This window comes from Girardinichthys multiradiatus, chromosome 10 (assembly GCF_021462225.1).
Source record: "Girardinichthys multiradiatus isolate DD_20200921_A chromosome 10, DD_fGirMul_XY1, whole genome shotgun sequence".
Taxonomy (NCBI): Eukaryota; Metazoa; Chordata; class Actinopteri; order Cyprinodontiformes; family Goodeidae; genus Girardinichthys; species Girardinichthys multiradiatus.
Genome location: NC_061803.1, coordinates 14311850 through 14327975, shown reverse-complemented (window position 1 = coordinate 14327975; position 16126 = coordinate 14311850). Strand labels below are relative to the sequence as shown.

The 16126-nt window shown below is 39.4% G+C and overlaps 1 protein-coding gene across 2 annotated transcripts in view; it reads right to left on the bottom strand.

Annotated features, from left to right (window-relative positions):
* Positions 1–16126, bottom strand: part of ctbp2l (C-terminal binding protein 2, like) — a 152819-nt gene that overhangs the window by 91831 nt on the left and 44862 nt on the right. The window lies entirely within an intron of this gene.

The window sequence follows — 16126 nt, the reverse complement described above, 5'->3', positions numbered from 1 at the left end:
GCACCATATAAATGCGCACATTATTGTTGCAGATGTACAGCAAAACGCTGACTTTGAAGGCCCTAAAGAACCCTCGACAACAAAGTCACTCTGCTGCTTGTTCACAAACAGCTCCAGGCAGCAGATGCTGAAAAATCCCTTAATCACACACACACATTTTCATACACAGTGGTGACAAAATGCTCCAATTGCTCTAAAAAGGGACAAAACTTTGACGCTCTAAGCGCTCCAGATTTCTCCCACTTCGCAAATACATCTGTAGCATCATCTGACTCACCATAGTATTGTTTGCAGCAACATTTGAAGAATATTTGTTCACAAAATTGTTGATTTTACTAAAAGCTCAAGCATTCATGTGACACATTTTGATCTAATTTAAAGTGGAGAAGGTAGGCAAGACAACATTTGACAAAATAAGGCTGTCCCATAACAAAAAATGTAATGGCACATTCAAACCAATAGAGGGTATCTAAAATCAACTCAGAGGGATTCTATACATTTCTACAAGTGTATCTTCATGAATGGGAATATAAATGAATAGCAAGTTTATTTCAGTAATTCTATTCAAAAAGCGACACTGGTGCATTATAAACACTCGGTAAATACATTAAACGCAGAAAGATATATTTTAATTGTCTCTTTATGTTATTTTAGATGAGTTTGGCTTACAGCTAATTAAATTACAGAATTCATATTCTCACACCAACAAAAAACGATTTTCAATACATAATTATGTTATGTTTTGTCCAGCAGACAGCCACTAAACACGTGTTTGTTTAAGAAACTGCCTACTTACAAAGGGGGTTTTGCAATGGTAATAATGGAAAGTTGAGTGGAAGAAACAAATATGGTGAATGAAAAGCTGCATACAATATTTTTGATTGTGATATTTTAATTTATTTAGATGAACCTATAGAAGACTGATCCTTTTTTTCCATTTCACCTCAGTTCAGAGGCTTTAAAATCTTAGCATTTTCCTATTTTAATGCAACTTCAGACTCCTTTTTACATGTAAACATTATATAGCTTTGGAATAATCTCTGTTTACAGTAGTAGTTACTGTCTCATTTAATTTTTAAGATTTGAAAAGTTTCTGTGAATATACCATTTAATTTCATGACCTTATCTACTTTTTTACCCTAGTTGGTTGCACTAGAAGGGATTTCAGACTGAACAGTTTGGAAAAAATAAGTATGCCACACTTTAATGCACTATATTGTATTGGTCTATTGCTTAACATGCCAATACAATTTTTTGATATTTGTGATTACAATGTGAGAAAAGAAGAAAAAGTACATAGGGTTTGAATAGTTTTGCAAGAAACTGTGTTTTTACAAGCCATAAAAAAAGGAAGCTGTTATATAAGGTTACTTTCACATCCGCCTAATAAAGCAGCACTGAGGCCCCAACATGTTAACGGCTGCAGAACGACCTCACTGTGCTATTTCATTCATTTCAGCCTCCTTTCAGTTCCCCCTCCTTGCTTTTCAGCTGTCCATCTTTCTGTAGAGCTTCTGCCTCTAAGGTCTCTCACAGAGAGTCATCAATCAATGGGCTGTCTTCCAGATACATGGGCATGTGCAAGTGTGAGACATGAGAACAAGTGGAAGTAGGTGGAATGTGGAAAAAATGCTCACTTGCAATAAGGCCCACTTCTCATGGACTTTTCCTTCTCATGTAGAGTGCCTAACGGTCCTGAGACATCCTACCATCACCTTTCGACAACTCACAAAAATCCAGATTCTTTTACGAAACACACAATGGAGTTCACAATCTCATCAAAGTGTGAAATACAAATTCAAATCAAAACTTTGTAGTGCAGCCAGAGATGCTTGAAAGGGTATTCAGTTGTTGGCTGCATGCTCAATCCAAACACAAAGGTCACATACATGAATTCTAATATTTAAGAGGCATTAGAAGTCAGATAATCGATAAAGCTCCCTGCCCGCATGGCCCCTGACTCGCTGAAAAAGAAACGTTTGTGCACAGGATGGCGAGACAATAAATGTTGAAATCCATATCTGTTACAGTTAAGTCTGTGGAGCATAATCAAGCTTCGCAGCAAAGCCATCCCTGGGGGACGAACTCCTCCCAAGCACACAGTAACCACTGTCAAAGTGTGAGCGGGGGGTACTGAACGCAGCTCAGTAGAGACACATGCAGACAGATGAGCGAGTTACAGTGGATATAAAAAGTGTTCACACCTCAGGTTTTTGTGATGAAAAGAAATGAGACCAAGATAAATGATTTAAGACCTTAATCTACCCTTTATTGGACATGTACTTAATATATTTAAAATGGAAAAAAGAATTATTTCAGTGCAAAAAAAAAAAAAACAGAAAGATGCGATAACTTATTTGCAGAAGCACACATATCCTAATTAACACTTTGAATGTTGGAGTTGAATAAAAAGATGCTTATTGGGTTCACATCTGCAATTCAGTATAGTGAATATAATGAACCGTAAATAATGAACATTTTCTTATTTCGATCTAAAGCTAAAGTTTGCAGAGAGATTACAAAGAATTAAAAGTGACAGAAATCTTCTATATTCTCCATATATCTGGACTATAGCAGAGTTAAAGGACAATAACATTTACTTTCAAACATTTTTCCTTGTCACAAAATGTGTTATGGCGTGATGAACCCAAACTTTAACTTTTTGTGCCACAGCTCCAAAAGGTAACATACTGACAATAACAACACAGTACATCTGCAAAAGAACACCATACCCACAGTAAAATATGGTGGTGGCAGTATTATGATCTGGCGTTATGTTTTTTTTGGATGGAACTGTGGTTTTTGTCATTAAGGTGACAACATAATAATGGCACTCTTTACAAAAGACTTTCTAAACTACCTAAAGTTGCAGTAAGAACTATTGGGGACATAATGCAAAGTGAAAAGAACCTCATTACACCATAAATCTGTCCACAATCCGGTGATCCCAGCAAGACCTTAGACAGAGGAGAAATGAGAACTATCGGAGGTCTCGTACATAGTTGTGGATAGCTTCAGAAAGACCAGATACAATTGAAAAAGAAAATGATCTCAAACACACAACAAAGGAAACTCTTGTTTGGTTTAAAAAAATTATAAAGCTTCTAGAATGGCTCAGACATTCACTTGACCTAAACCTTATAAAAATGTATTGAAAGAACTAAAGGCCAGAGTTTCTATATAGGGGCCCACAGAACTTTCAAGTTGAATGGGCCAAAATCACACCTGAGCACATTTTTAAGAACATTTTAGTGAGCTAGTTCAGTACGTTTCCCCTGTGCCAGTCCATTTTATTACACATAGAACTTAAATGATGGACATTAATTGTCTGATTTTCTTGGATGTGTGCATTGCATGAATGTGTTGTTACAGACATCTGGGGAGAATTTCATGTCAATTACAGCTACAGAAATATATTTACTTAGAAAATTGGTGATATATTCAATATTTGTTATACTCCCTGAGAAGGCAAATGCATTCAAAAACGGCCAATGTAGGCTCACACCCCAGCGGACTAACGTTGCTATTTTAGTAAGAAAATTTTTTGAACTGAAGTAATCTGGGATACCATTTTCTTGTAATGCTATTAAATTTAATGAAACTATTGTTGCAGCAATCCATCTTCCAGAGAATTTACCCAGTGGTTAATTTACTTTGAGGGAAATAAGAAAACAAGTTGGCTTTGTGCAAATAAATAGGCAACAAAAAGTAAGGGTTTTCATTATGCAGCAAAGAATTTTCCTAATCCATTACATTTTCTGACAGGATGGGAGCGTTCTGCATTGTGTGATTGGATCCATGTCCATCTAGCTTAAAATCAAAATGTAGGAAACATTAGCTTTGGTGTAAAAAAACAGAGATGTGTTGGTGACAAAAGCCAAAGTGGATGCTGTGGATGGGTTTGGGAGGCTGAATAATTAAAAAGGTCACGCTACCTGCCCGCTGTGTGTCGTTTCACACATGCAGACTAACGCACACACACACATACACAGTTCCTCGCAATGCTCACTGGGGTAAGGACTGAGAAGAGACATCATCTTGGAAAGTAATCATTTTCCCCTCAAACATACAGCGTAGTTTGTGAACTAATTGGGTGAATCCATAATTAATGTGCTGACATTAAGCCTTGGGGTTTGCTCTGGTAGGACTTGACTTTCTACGGATGTGGAGAATAACCAGTGAAGCACCAAAGCTCAGAGCTGAAACTGAATCTTTTTTTCTGATGGTTCTCAGGGTCTGCTTCTGATATTTCTACATCTAACAGGTATGCATTTCCACACTTGTCAGTTATTTCCCCAATACAGTAGAGAATCCTTTATTGGGGATTTTCTAAGCGAAATGTTTGAGTGATGGATAAATCCAGAAAATCCATCGGTTTACAATACACATTCAAACATGACAGGTGATAGTTCTCAGGGGAGAAAAGTATCAAATCCAGAAAGATATGAAGACAAAGCTTTACAGCACTGCTAAGACATTTAAAGATCATTTTAAAATATGAGAAACATTAGCACCTGATCCACAAGAAAAGCTGCAGAGCCCAATAATTTAAATATTTTCCAAAAATTACAACATTACATTGACAGATTCCAACCATGTTCATTTTAATATTTGTATAGTGATTAGGATGGAAAGCTTTTAACAACTGCTGTGGTTACTCAATAAACCATAAACTGAGTTACAGTCTTACTCCTTATAGATTAAAAGGATGAAAGCTTATTTCTGCACGGATGTTCTCTATTTTGCAACAAATCATCTTTTACAGTCAATAGTCCCTAGAGGGGCAAACAAAAAAGAAAATGCTAAAACCACAGGGAAACAATAGAAATTTTAGTTCAATCTTTAAAAACAAATAATAGTGACTGAATATGAACATATCTTTTGAGACAAATGCTGTTCGCAGCACACATGCAGCATTTTGTAGAAAAATTATGTTGATGGAAGGATTTAGAGTACTTACAATTCAACTCATATGCATCGCTTTGATATTTTATGTGCAGTGGGAGAAAAATTATTAATGGCTTTCAAATTTTTCTAAAAGTAAAATCCTGAAAATTGTGGTGTGGATCAGTATTCTCACCAGAGTCAAAGCTTTGTAGAACCACCTTTCACTACATTTACAGCTGATGGTCTTCTATGGTATGTCTCTATCAGCTTTGCACATCATTCTTTTCACTTATTATTCCAAATCTCTGCAAAATAGCTCAAACTCAGACAGATTGGGTGGATAGTATCTCTGAAGATCACTTTCAAACCTTGCACCAGATTTGTTATTAGGTTTAGGTCTGGGTCTTCCAAAGGAAAATATTATCATCTAAACCATTCTACCATAACTCTGGCTTTCAAATGTTTAGGATCATGTGTTGTCATCATGTTTAGGAAGGTGAACGTTTGTCTCCATTTTAACTCTTCTGCTGTATCCATCAGGGTTTCTTCCAAAAACACCCTGTTTTTAGCACCATGCATCTTCCCATCAGCTTTGTCCAGCTTTTCTGTCCGTGTTGAAGAAATGAATCCCCACAGCATGATGCTGCCACCACCATTCCCACTATCGCATAAAGGACCTATAAGTGTCCTGGCTAGAAATTCTCCCACTTGAGCTATGGATATCTGCAGTTCCTCCAGATATACCATGGGCCTCTTGGCTACTTCTGATCTGTGGTGGTTGGTGATATGACTCATATTGGAATTTGCCCAGGGTGGCACTAGAAAACTAACTGTGCTGTAGTATGGGTTGGAGATGGCAGAAGGACAGGCTAGCCCAGGGTGCTATTTATGCAAGAACAGCCGCTGCCTCTGATTACGGCCAGTCAAGTTTAAGTCGACGACCATGTCTTGGTAGGTTGGCTTTGAATACTTTAAAAGCTACATATAATGACTGGTTCTTATTTTATTGGCTAAGTTGTCATAATGTAACTCCATTTTGAAACCATTTGATTACATTTTTACATACAGTCTGAATACAACTTATTTTCTGTCCCAGCTGATGCTACAGCCTCTCCGAGTTTAGATAATATATCTCAATATGGGTTATTTGCAGATTTCTGACAAAACCTGCTCATAGACTAAGTTGGATCACTTTCTGCTGTTATTTCTCCTGACTTAATTTCCCACTGGAGCATGACAAGAAAATTGTGAGAAGAGGCAACTGTTAACGTTATCTGACAGTGCAAAGTGGGGATACGCTGAGCAATCTCCAGCCCTCTTTCCGCTGATTCCAATCAAATGTCGGCGCACAGCGAGCCTCTTCAGGGATTCAGACATGAGAACCTCCTCAAAGGGGAAGATGAACTTTTTACTGGGACTTAACACTTTCACCCTCAGAGGGACTCTTCACTGACAGGAGAAAACACAGCTAGTCCCTCAATTTCCTTCAGAAATAACAAACATGTCTCAATGACAACACTGTTTACAGTACTCACATTGAACACCGTTATTACTCCCAGTGTCTGTTTTCTTTTCACTAGAGCCCAATTTGAACAACAGAGCCTTTTTTTGCATTTTAGATGCTGGATTTTCTCCAGAGGTAAATCTGTCAGTGCTCGGCCAAAATAAAGAAAGTGAAAACAGGAAAGTGCGGACACTCTGCAGCAACAGAAGGGCTCTACTATTAATATCGGCTTCCACGCCTCAATCCTCAGCCCCTCAGGCAGAGAAGAGAGTGATTTCCCCGAAATGAACATGGCACATGACAGCGTAGGCAGGTGACAGTTGGACACAATTATATTTAGCCGAGTAACGGCAGAACTGTGGTACTAGTGGTGTCAGTAAGGAAGGTTTTGTGTAAAATAGCCCAGAATGTGCTACAGTGCCGCACAGAGATCAAAGAACAATGCTTACAGAGCACTGTTCAACCCATGATTTGAAAATTGAAAGGGTATGACAAACCAGCAAACCAACCAAGACATGGCCATCCAACTAAACTAAGAGAAAGGACAAGAGGAGAACATTGACCAAAGATGCAGCCAAGAGGCCATGGTAACTCTAAAGGAGCTGCAGAGATCCCCATCTCAAGTGGGAGACATTGTCAACAGGATAGCTATTAATCATACCTTCAAGAAATCTGTCCTTTAAGGAACAATGGCTACAAGAAATGGCTTAGAGATTGCCATAAAAAGCCCTGTTTGAAGTTTACCACAAGCCATGTAGAGGACACAGCAAACATGGAGAACAAGGTGCTATAGTCAGTTCAGACCTTAACTTTTTGGTCTGGAAGGAAAATGGTTTGTGTAGAGATAAACCAGAGGTAGCACTAGACTTTTTCATTGTCTGTCATTTTAACTGACAGGGTAAAAACATCCTGTTTTTTACCAGTTACTTTATTTTAAAAATGATAACTAAACATTCAATTGCATTTATTTTCATTCATTTTAATATCTGCATGTTCGTGCATCCTTGGACAAATTTGTTTCTCATATTGGCTTTTTTTTTTTACACGTTGCAGAACATTTTTCTATCCTCCCTCCTGAGCCAGAAGAACTCCTGCTCCCACTGAACTCTGTACCCCCACCTGACCTCCTTGCTGCCACTTGCTCACTCCATATTTGCCGAGGGCTGATTAGTCATTTGTTCTTCATCTACCACTGTATCAGTCCCTCTTTTTTAACCTCTTATCAACACCATCATAGTTTTTGGGCTTTTTGAAGAAACTTCGGACACTCAGCGGTCAAAAATGGAAAATATTTGGTTAACACAACCTCTGGACTAAAATAACAAACGGACACAGCATCCCTGCAGCAATAATTAATTTGGGTGATTATTGTACCGTTTATCATCAATCAGGTGGACAAATTATCATAACAATTGTAATTTATAGTTATAACAGTAAACTCTAATCGAAAAAAATGACACTGTGATTGAGATTTTGTCTTTTGCTTTTGAACTACTTTGTACAGATGCTCTATTTTATGTATCAGATGTACTAAGGTACCTCATTTTCATTATGGGCAAGGTTTGTTTTCAGAGTCTGTGGGGCTCTGACTGCATGGAGTGATAATGGGGTACCCGAATTTCTGTCATGAACATTTACTGTCATGAACTTTTACAATATGTTTTATTGTTACTTGTATAATTTATCATGATTATTAACACTAAATATCATGACAAAATTCAAAGTCCACGTTGCCCATCCTGAGCATCATGCTGTGAGGATGCTATTCTCAGCGGAAAAGTGAAGCTCTGTGGGTTGTGCACCCCACCAGTCTGGTGTTTATGGAAGGTCGTTAAGAAAAAGAATATTGGACACAGCAAACATGTGGAAGAAGGTGGTACTATCAGATGAGACAAAAATTTAACTTTTTAACTTCTATGCAAAACACTATGAGTGGAACAAAAGCACATCATCATCACCATGGTGAAACATGGTGGTGGCAGCATCATGCTGTGGGAAGACTGTTTTTCAGCAGGGACATGGAAGCTGGTCAGACTTGATGGGAAAATGGATGGAGCTAAGTACAAAAACATCCTGTATTTAAATCTGTTAGATGCTGCAAAGGACTTGAGACTGGGGTGGAGGTGTACCTTCTAGCAGGACAATGACTCTAAACATACTGCCAGAGCTACAAAGCAAAGCCATGTATCAACTTCCCACTTTGTGTTGGTCTACCACATTAAATCCCAATAATATACATTAAAATCTAAGGTTGTATCATGTTAAAGTTTTAAAATGTTAAAAAGGAATAAACAGATTTAGAACACCACATTTATTGAAATCTTGCTTCCTGAAGTTCAGCAGGCTGAGGTTCTATTTCTATTTCTTCCACAGACTGAAGCTGGAAACACTTCCTAGTTACAGGAAAGCGCTTGCAACGTGCCAACCTGGTAAGCAGAGGGAAGCAGGGTGAAATAGGAATTGCTCTTGTCACCAGCTTGGTGTCAGCGAGAGGCCAGGCTCCGGCTAAGACAGCCTGCTCGAGTACAGCCGGCTCTGCCCCGTTTCCCCTGGGTCTCTTCCAGGAAAAGCCGGCATGATTCAGAGCTTCCGCGTCGAAGGAGAGAAAGGTGGCTTCCACGAACCCTCTTCCCCCAGAATGCACCCACCAAAGCATACAGACTACAGACGCGCACATCATTCAGCTTTCTCCCAGCGGACAGTAAGACGGCCAACTCCGTGCAGTACTCAAGCTTACATTGGGAGGAGGCCAAGCCAAACGACGTGTTAATGAAATCCAGAACAGGGTGGTGTAGAGAGAACACGAAGACGGGGCACGAGCGTCATGCCGCAACACACAGACAGGAATTCACAGAGCCAGGATCACTGATGAAAAGTTTTATTTTTTTCATCTTTTAGAAGTTCTGGCAATCAGTTCTGATGGGAAAGATTGCAAAAAGTTAACTGTTGGTATTAGAGAAAATGACAACATCTGAAAATAAAAGAAAAAATGTGGAGTAGAACTACGGACATGTTTTAAACAAACTATTCTATCTTGAAGGTACAAAAATAATCCTGTCAACTGTATACAGATGGACAGGTTAATCACAAAATTCTTCACGGCAAAATTAACCATTTTTTAAGACTTAAATTAGCCTGGTTGTCTGTCCATTCCTGACCCATTTTTAAGGTTTAAATACAAATGTTGTACATTGTTGTACCACTGATATTACTATGAAGGCTATGCTTTAAATTCAAACAGATAGGTGGGTGGATGGATGGATATTTCATAGGTTTCCAGACCTTTCCAGAACTACAGGCATCAAAAAAGTAACTTTCTTTGCATTCTTCTTGAGTGTCACGCTACATGTGATGTCGCATTTCCATCATCCTTTTTGTTAAGTGTTATTCCATCTATTACAGATAAAAATCTGCTGCCCCACTATAAAACAGTTTTTCTTTAAAAGCATCATTAGCTGTGTTTTATGTCTGCTCCCAAAGCAGTTTCCCTGGATGTATTTTGGTGCCAGTTAGGGCTTTTCATTTGAGCCCTTTCTGATGGGCTTGCAAAATCAGCTTGGCCTCTCTTCCTCTCTTTACCTCAACCTATCATCTCACATCCGCTGATGTGCACACCTCCAAGAGACGAGGACTGAAACATACACACACACACACACACACACACATACAAACACACAAGCAGCTCAGTCAATTAGTACTGGCCTAACCTCGCAGCAGAGCGATAAATGGTGCAGGGTCTCAGCAGGCTTCTGCGAGAAGCTGTACTCCTTGTCCGCCGTATGTAGAACAGCTCTCTGGAGAGCAACTGGCCCCAACAGCGAGAAGACATGTGGCAAGTGTGAGGCTGAGGAGGGCCTTGAAGTGCCCAGGCATGTGGTAAAATATGGCCACAATGATCCCCTAACTCCCTAATCAGAGCCAGTCTGACAAGCAAGAGGCGCGAGAGGAGGTGGAGAGGTCCTGTTGGTTCGCAAAGCTGTGCAGCTTTTTATGTCATTCCACTTACACCCCATTAACCTGTTTTTTAATAATACACCCCATTTACCTGTTTTTTTTATACAGGACACAACACAATACAGCATACATTTTTTCAGTAAGAATAAAAAATGAGACCACTCTATTGTCTGATTATCCCGACTACATTTTCTAAGCCTGGAATTCTCAATCCTGACATGCCAAGCTGTTGTTTGGCATGCCAGGAAAAACTATTTGCAGGAAAATTCCAGGACTTTAACTGCAGCCCCAAGACTAACATTTTCTTCAACAATCCCTCCAGCTGGATGTGGACAGAACACAGAATGAGTTAGTGGAAAAGTACCTCATGCACACTGGTAAGGACTGCGGAGGATCTGTGATGCTGTGGGCCCGATTCTCTTCAAGAGACCCAGAGAACCTTGATGGATTTACATGGCATCACAATCTGCATAAATTCCAGGAAATTTTACATAAAAAAAACTAGTGAATCTATCAGAAATCTATTCCAATACATAAGATCAAATCAACATCTCAGTTCCCAGACCTAAATCTTACTAAAACCATTGAGGTGAGTCTAAGAGGGGAGAGCATAAGAGAAACCACGACTTTGGATTATTCTGCAAGATTTCCCAGAGTAATGATATAAGACTCCTGTCTCTAGATGTTTCAGTCTTGTGAAATGTTATAGGAGAAGTGCTGTCCTATGGCCAAAAGGTGGTTGCACAAAGTATTAACTGCTAAGGTGCCAAAATATGTGGTACACATAAGATAATATAAAAATAATGTTTAGTGTGAATTTATGCAATTACATTAAAACAGGCTTTTTACTCCTCTTTATAATGGATGCAAATAATTACGGCATGCACAGTGTCACAGCTTGAACATAGTTTCAGCTGGAGGCAGGGAAAGCAGAGACCCTCAGCCCCTCTAGTGTAGTAAATCAGGAAGCTAAGATGCATTGTCTGCAACAACATGACAATCCTTTTAACACTTGACACACAATGGTAACAAGGCTTTCCCCTCACCAGAGCCTGACATGTTATATATGGCTTCCACTCCTCACTAACTTTTCACAACATGTCAATTCTTTCAATCCACACACACACACACACACACACACACACACACACACACACACACACACACACACACACACACACACGCTCTAAATCAGGCTCCAATGTCAGCAGGAAGGTGCAGATAGCAGGAGCCAGACAATCAGCTGCAAGATGTGCAAACACACACACACACACACACACACACACACACACACACACAATCTCACACTGCAAGGTGAAAAATTACAGCAGAGGAGGTACACGCGGCCTGGTGGATTAACTGCGGAATAAAAGTGCTGATAGGCAACAAAAGAGTAAAAACAGCTATTCATCACTCTGGCGCAGGATCAAACTCACACACCTCTCAAATGCCCGCATTGAGTTATTATACGCAGCAGCTCTGGTGGCACAACCCCCAGATAATGCTGCCCTAACTGAATTGATTAGAGAGCAAAGCGTCCCATCTTTCCAAAGATGGAGCACAGCTCTTTGGGAGAAATCTGCAGTTTTACATCTAGACAGAGACTTTCTGTCCAGCATGGCCTTTTTTTTTGGTAGATCACTGAGCATGCAGCTGTAGTGTGACAATTTTCTGAAAGAAATCTGTCTGGGCTGTTGCTGGGTTTCTGATGGTTCTGCACTTTTCTGAAACAGAAGTAAAACAAAAACTTAGAGCAGCTGTCTTGGACCTAAATACATTATTTCTTGTTTATAGACTATTAGTACTGGTGAAAAGACAAATAATACTTACCGCATAGCCAACAATCCATCCTTAGTGTTAACAGACTGGATAAAATGCACTGCAAAAGTATTTACACCCCTTGGGCTTTTCACCTTTGCTGACGATGCAATTACAAACCTGAATAGATTTTATTTGGATTTTATTCAACGGACCAACACAAAGTAGTGTATAAGTCTGAAATGGAACAAAATAATTTGTGTTGTGATGTTTACTTATATTACTCTCCTTTTACTCTAATACCACTAAAAACAATCCAATGCAACCAACTGTCTTCAAAAGTCTTTTGTAAACACTAGTGTTTAACTTAATCTCAGTATGAATCTAGCTGTCCTGGGAAGGCCTCAAGGGTTAGTTAGAAAACATTAGTAAACAAACAGCATCATGAAGACCAAGGAACACCGCAGACAGGGCAGGGGAGAAAGATGTGGAGATGTTTAAAGCAGGACAAAGTTATAAAATAATATCCCAAGCTTTGAACATCTCACAGACCAATTTCCAATCCATCATTTAAAAATGGAAAGAATAATTCAGCAAACATGTGGTAGAAGATGTTGTAGTTGGATGAGACCAAAACACAAACTTTTTGGCTGATACACAAAACACAATGCATGGAAGAAAACTAACCTTGCACATATTCCTTAGATAGAAAATCTTTTAACCAATTTGAATAATAAACTGAATCTGACCGCATTGTTTGATAGTTAGGATTAATTGGAATGTATATACCCGACTTGAAATCTGTATGATTCAATTGAATTGACTTTGTAAAGTGCCTTGAGATGACCTGTTTTGAATTGGCGTTATATAAATAAAACTGAATTGAATTGAATAATACTGAGCACGCCATCCATACAGTGAAAATACGGTGGTGGCAGAATTGGAAAAAAACTGTTAGCGGCTACAAAAAGCCCAAGAGTGAGGAGGACGTTTACCAAGAACCCTGAACATACAGTCAGGGTTGTTGTTGCTACAATAGAAATTGTTCAGATTAAAGCTTATTCATGTGTTAGAATGCTCCGGTCAAAGTCCAAACCTACATCCAACTGAGAATCTGCCTTTACATCTGCAAAGCTAGTAGAGACATACCCCAAAAGATGAATTCAGGTGGGCTAACTTATCTCCATGCCATAAACTTCAGAATTTAATTGTTAAAAAGCTGTAAGCATGCAGCCTTTTGCTTCCACTTCACAATTCTGCACTACTTTGTGTGGGTCAAACACAACCCCCCCCCCTCTCTAAAAAAACCGGTAAGGTTTATGGTTTAACATAACAAAATATAAAACAGTTTAGGGCCATGACTTTTGTTAGGCACTGTACAGGGTCCCTTATTAAATGCTAAAACAAACCCATGCATAAATATTGCTGCTAAGCAAACTAAAGCAACAATCTCATATTTATGAAGCTGAAGGCAGAGATAAAAAGGCACAAATGGAGGGATGAATAACTACTTTTTTAATAACTGAAACAGTCTTTTAGACTCTAACATGGATAACATTGAGGCAGTCTCTCTTCTCCACGCTGCCATCTGTTCCTGTCTTCCGTCAAAGAGCAATCAATGCTTCCTTTTATCAAGAATCAAAACATCAGAGGATCACAAGAATCCATTATTATCAGCACAATGTTAAAAGCCTAATCTAAAAAAAAACGCAGCGAATGCTGTACAATATCAGGAGGTCCACTAGATAGGCAATTTAAGCCCATCAAGTCAGTGATAACATGTGAATAGGCTGTAAGGACGTGTATGCGCCAAACTGCAAAGAGCTCAATGAGATCTTGTCTCTGGCTCTGGCGGTACATCGTCCTACACAACAGGGGAGGAAGTGCCATGAAAAAGGATGAATCATGGGATTGTATTCACATTAAAGACCCACTGACCGCCTTAGGCTTTAGGTCAGCCATGAAGCAGCAACACGCATCCATGAAACCAATAGCTGCACATACAAATATTTTGATTTTCCCAAATTCTGAAAAATCATTTTCTCTTCTTTGTTATTTATTTATAACATAACTATTTCTGTCTGTGATTTTCACCCCCTCCAACTCAATTAGGAATGAGAATTTTGACAGTGGCCTCCATTTCAACTCTGTAGGTCATGGGGGTCGTCACGCCTTTTTAGGAAGAGAAAAGACCATGTCACAGCGCTAGGTTTCTCCCCATCTCCTGACACAAAGCCCTTGTGCTCCTATCAGTGCACCCCTGCAGCTCCGCCAACAAAATGTGACCTCCTTTCTCTTTTTTCTTTTTTTGTCCTTCCCTCCTACTGCTGAAACAAAAAAAAAAGAAAACTGAACTCACCTCTTCCCTGCCAACTGAAATAAAATAAATGAAAACAATGTGCTGTTCAGTTCTGCCAGACCACGTAGAGAAGTTTATTTTTGTTCTCCGTTAACTCCTGCTTGAGAGAGTTTCCATGTTAGAGTGGAGGTGACGGCTTCAACTTTATACTATGTTGCGTTTGAGGCCTGGGGGAAAATGCTTCTCACTGTTTATCTTTGGATGTGCTGGTCTGAGCCAAGGCTTGTGAAACAGTGCAGAAGCCTAATGTTGGCACTATTAAAACCTGCAGGAATTCAGGAAAAGGCTTTCAAAGTATTTCCAAAGTGTTGCCATGTCTTTGAATCGTAAGCTAAGACATGCAAAGAGGTGCTTTTGTAACGGATTGCGGTCAATTAGACCCCTTTGCTAACCATGGCTGATTTCCACTGTCCGTTACTACAGTTTGGTAATAAATATTATTTTATTTTTGCTATAAATCAAACTGGCTCGGTCATTTTGTAAACTGTTGATGTGACATGAAGCTAACATAACGAATGTTTTTTAGCTCAAAAAAATTCCCACACATTTTTCATGGCAAAATTCCACACTTCTGCAAAGTGAAATTTCCAGAGATCCAAGTCGCTTTTTAGGTGATTTTTATAAAGATAAGCAGAAAGATTCACTATGAATTTAGGACAGCAATTTCTACAGTAGATGTAATGGATGGATGGATGGACGGACAGAAGGAAGGATGAAAGGAATGAAGGAAGGAAAGAAGGAAGGAAGGATGGATGGATGGTAAACAAATAGATGAAAGGATGGACATATATGGCATAGGCCATAAGTCCAGAAATACATTGATCTCTACATAGTTTTTTCTTTTGGCTAAGCTTATCCAGATCTGGACAAAACTTAAGGTATACTCCATAATTTTCCAAACTGCAAGAGAGGACGTCTCATTGACTGCAGACTCTGGAGCTGGGCACCATCCCAATTTCAATTAATAGAAAAATAAGTGAAAAATCTATCAATAATGCAAATGTTGGTTAATTAACGGCCAACATTTCAGAGTAACTATTTTCCTCTCAGATCAAGGTGCGCTCCTATCCATCTGTTCTCATAACAAGCGACAATATGAGAACACCCACACCCTGCTCTCATGGTGGGGTGAGTTCAGGATGTGACCGCAGGCCGACGGTCAGGAGATGAGGGTCCAGCTTGATGATAAACGGAAAAAATGGGCTCAGATTTGGCTCAATTCCGAGAGGAGGACAGAATAGAGCAGGGAAGACAAGAGGGTGGGATCAGTTTGTAGATTAGGTGACAGAGGTGTGTGTTGAAGAGGAGAGAGAGCTGAGGGTGCAATCTAAGCAGTGCAAATTAACAATTCCACCCTGTGCTGTGTCTGCACGACACTGAATGCATGAATTATTGCCCAGGATGGACTGAATTAACTCTATATATCAAGCCTTGCTACACAGTTCAGGGGTGAGGGGCTAAGCTGATGAGAGTGATGGGGAATGGGACATGTGGGGAAGGACGAGGAGTATTTGTTGCAGCATGGAAGGGAAAAAAAAAACTAAAGTAACCGAACATTTCTATCTCCACCCATTAAAGTTGACCACTTCTCTCTCCACAGTACCATAAAGCTGTCAAGCAGACCTCTGATTTATTCTGCCTTTGCCTAGGCTCCTGTCCTAACT